General features: G+C 43.2%; 1 pseudogene; it reads left to right on the top strand.

Moving 5' to 3' along the window:
• The window catches only part of LOC109487303, an 8,787-nt pseudogene extending 4,661 nt beyond the window's left edge, over positions 1 to 4,126 (top strand).
• The last annotated feature ends 235 nt before the right edge of the window (positions 4,127 to 4,361 follow it).

Below are 4,361 nucleotides of genomic sequence, written 5' to 3'. Positions count from 1 at the left end.
AAATTAAGGATTAGTGATCACCAATTACAGATCGAAATCGGTAGGTACAACCAGACTCCCGCAAACAGCAGAATTTGCACTCTATGTAACTATAACTGTATAGAAGATGAAGCACACTTTGTCTTAGAATGTGCGGTATATAATGACATCCGGAAATCCTTTATTAGCTCCTTACAGTTAGAAAAGAAATATGCATACTTACCGAAAATAGAATTGTTCAAACATATTATGACATCCAAGCGCTATGATATAATTGAAAAACTATGTAAATTTGTTCATACATGTTTCAAAAAGAGAGAAGAGATCCTGTAGTTAGATCCTGTAGATAGAGAAATAGCACACATGTAATGTAACAATGGAACAATGGATTCTTCTATTCTTGTTACCAAGTTATTTAACTTAAGTGCATTTGGCCCGTGTAGGGCGTGAACATGCAATAAAGTTCATTGTCATTGTCATTGTCATTGTTATCTGTACGTGTGTCTGCAGCAATGTACCCATAGGGTCTAGCCTCCTATCCTGTGCATGCCTCCGCGCAGGTAAACATTTTAATACTGGGCTTTGTAGAATTGTCAACGCGTCCTTCTGCCGTCTATCGTACAAGCAACCGGCAACCGAGGCGAGTTTGTCCTACGATGGCCGGTTGATTGTACGTTGCCCGGCAAAAGAACGCGTTGACAATTCTACAAAACCCAGTATTAAATCACCCACCCGCTCGGAGGCATGCACAGGAAGCTATTTTGGGGCCCCGAAGCTTCAAAATGATGCATTTCTGCTCCCTTTTACAAGGCCGCTGCGGATATCTAGAGCAGAAGTGATGCCTGCAGCCGAATTCTCTAATGAAAGTACCTGAGATGAAATGAGCAAAGGGATCATCGGATATACGGGGCTTTCCCAACTTATTGACCGGCAAGACCTATCGGCAAGGCTTGACGCAGCTCGTTGGGAAGATGTGCTTGTACTATCATTATCCGTAGTCTTCCGGGTCATTGACCTCATGTTTTAACACACACTCAAGTGCTTAATAAGGTACTTTACAGATTGAGAGTCATCCATCTGTCAGTAAAAGTAAAGGCTGAGGGAGGGAGCATAGTTGGGCCTCTTAGGGCAACTACAGTTTGTACATCTGTACATCTGTGTTTTACTCCCTTGATAGACAACATCTACTTCGTGGTTTTTAAAGCATGGTTCTGTCACACTCCACTTCTATATGTGTACAAATGCCATTATGTATAACCTTTATGCAAACTTGATATAAAAATGAATAACATGTAATATAATGTGGAAAATGTGCACACTCATACACACACACGCACGTACACATACACACGCACGCTGACACACACACATACAAACACATGTACACACACACACACACACACACACACACACACACACACACACACATACAGACACTCGTACACATACACACATATATACATGAATTCACCAGAACAACCCTCTTACCAACGCAAAGCTATCATTATCATGAAAGGCTTTGTTTCTGACGTCAAGGCAGGCTGAATCGTGCGTCACAGACCAAACACTTCATTACTGCCGCTTTGTTGTTACACGTACCCATGGCGGGTTCGCCTGGGAACACCTTAATCAGTCACCTGACGGTCCCGGCGTCTACCGCAGCTGAACTCTGACCTCAACGTACGCACCAGACGGTAAGGTGACGTCAGGTGTTCCATCATGGGAACAAAGGTCATGACCTCCGGCGTCTGTTTGACGTTGGTTTACATCTGCTTTTAAAAACGTTAGTTTGCGGAGGAGGCTTCTAAAGAGAGAACAATCTGTCTGAGACACATTTCTACATTTCAAACCAAAGGTATTCTCCGAGGACTTTGTTTCTGACCCGTGTCATGGCCACTAATAATGCTCGTCACGAATCCCACTAAAGTAGCTGCTGGAAATAAGTACATAAATACTCAGTAACCGAGATGGCCCATTATACACAATAGACATCCGTCAGCTGAAGACAACGCCTTGATCTGATCAGTAAATCACAGGTTCAACCACCTCACGTGTGTGTAACAGTGAGTGGAGAATTGCGCACCAAACAAGCCCAATACACTGTGACAGGATCTTTATACTTGAAGACTCGAAGTAATCGCGTGTTCACATCAAGGTAAGTCTTCTTAATCTACTTAGTGATCCTACCGGATAATTAGTGTGTCTTAGGGTCGGGTCATTCACGGGTAAAGAACCCCCTGTCACACATAGCTGATCATGGCCTCCCAAACACTGTCAAACTCCCCGACCATGGTTAGGAGTTAGTCCGGAGAAATGTTGGCTAGCCCAGCATTGAAAAGTGATCGTTGTTCAGCTAGGTCGGCTGCGCCAGCCTAATATTTCAAAATGTTTAAAACATTCTGGTGTGGACAGGCGGTTCGGTCATGGTGTTTGGAATTAGGCCAGCGGGGGGTCAAATTCAACTCAGCTTCAACACAAATTCGATTCAATTCAATTCTATTATTGAAAGCTGGTCTAAATATGATCAGGCTGCTGCAAACTTCAGCCAACCCGTTGGTTGGTGGTCGGGGGAAGGTTCTGAATGTGTGAGCCCTGGGCTTTAGGCAGGACGTTCTAGACTAGGAACAGTTACCGGCGTGAAGTTCAGGTTGATACGTCACCAAAAATGGCGTCGAGGAAATTTTAGAGCGTGGGAACAGTCACCATGTCACTATAGGTCAACAGTCAGACATGAGACATGGCTTTTATGAACGAAGCACCAAACAAAAGTCCCTGAATCTGTACCTCTTATTGAAACGGCACACAAGCTAGCAGCTAGATGTAGCTAGGATACTTGGCATGACAGTGATACATTCGTGCATACATAAGAATGTACTTAAGATTCGATTTGTGTGAATGTCAACGTTGACACTACTTGTACTCTTCCCCAAAATAGTTACTCCACGTTCAAGCGTTTTGTGTTTTCTAACTAAAGAATGTGTAGAATGCCTGTCGACGTCCGCGCAGCCAGAAGAACCTTGTATACACGCAACGGTTGAACCTGTCTAATGATCTCCAAGCAGATCCTACGGTGGCAATGCAGTATTCAATCGACCATTAGCTTTAAAGGCCAATGGACACTGCTTGGCTGACCTTTGGATACTGCCTTGCCACCGTAGGATCTGCTTGGAGATCGACGTCTGACAATACTAAGTAAGTAGATGTACGAGTTATCAGACTTGTCCAACAACTCCGTGTATGTAAGTTATTTTAGTAATTGTGACAAAGGTTACACTAACACGACACCAGAGACATTTGAAGAGTCTTTTTAGTACCAGGGCATGGTCGTACTTTACGTATAGATTTCACTGTTATTTGTCATTATCAGTACCATACCTATATGTACTCACCGTACCAACTAAATGCATGATATATGAATCTGTAGCTTATACTATAGTTTCATGAATCATCATTACACACGCTTGACAGAAGGCTCTGTCTTTTGCAGACAAAGGATAATTGATGTAATTAGCGCAAACAAGCCTGCTTCGGGCTTACGTAAGCAGGTACAAATATAAGCGATAACACCAGAAGCAAACAAATCCCATTTCTAGATAGCAAAGTTTTTTTATTCATAATCACTTGTTTAGCAAGAGCCACAAGAACAAGCGGTTGTGCAGAAAGAACAATGCATTATTCAATCATTTACCAACCTGATGAAATTATTTCATTTCTGAGAGTCTCATATCTGTTTCATTAATTCAAAAGACATGTGCATATCCTTTATTAGTTCCTTACAATTAAAACAGAAATATACGCACTTACCGAAAAGAGTTCAAAATATTATGTCATCCAAGAACTACGATGTAAATGAAAAACTGTAAATTTGTTATGCTCGTTTCAAAAAGAGAGAAGAGATCTTGTAGATATAGACTTAGCACAGTAATGTAGAACTTGTTGCTACTACCCTCATAGTCATACCTCACATATCTATGTATAACGTAGTGCATTTGGCTAATGTATGGTGTGAATATGCAATAAAGGTCATTGTTATTGCAGACAGCATGTCCACCATGGCAAGGAGGATGCTGTACCTCCTGCTGATGGTCCTGACGTTCACCAGACGGACCGCAGCCTGCAGCAGCAGCTGTACGCCGACCAGCTGTGACTGTCGCGGGTCACGCCTCACCAGCGTTCCTCAGGACCTGCCTGCGAACATCACTCGCCTGGATCTGCGGGAAAACCTCATCACCTCGTTACGCCCGGCCGACTTCGCGAGATACGGCAACTTGACATACCTACATCTCGGTTCTAATAGAATCTCAACGATCCAGAGAAGAACGTTCCGCAACCTGGCCAACCTAACGGACCTGTACCTCTACGGGAACCAACTCACAAGTCTC

The sequence above is a fragment of the Branchiostoma belcheri genome, unplaced genomic scaffold, assembly GCF_001625305.1.
Source record: "Branchiostoma belcheri isolate BF01 breed outbred unplaced genomic scaffold, Haploidv18h27 scaffold875, whole genome shotgun sequence".
In the NCBI taxonomy this organism is placed as follows: domain Eukaryota; kingdom Metazoa; phylum Chordata; class Leptocardii; order Amphioxiformes; family Branchiostomatidae; genus Branchiostoma; species Branchiostoma belcheri.
This window is presented reverse-complemented; position numbering and strand designations above follow the sequence as displayed.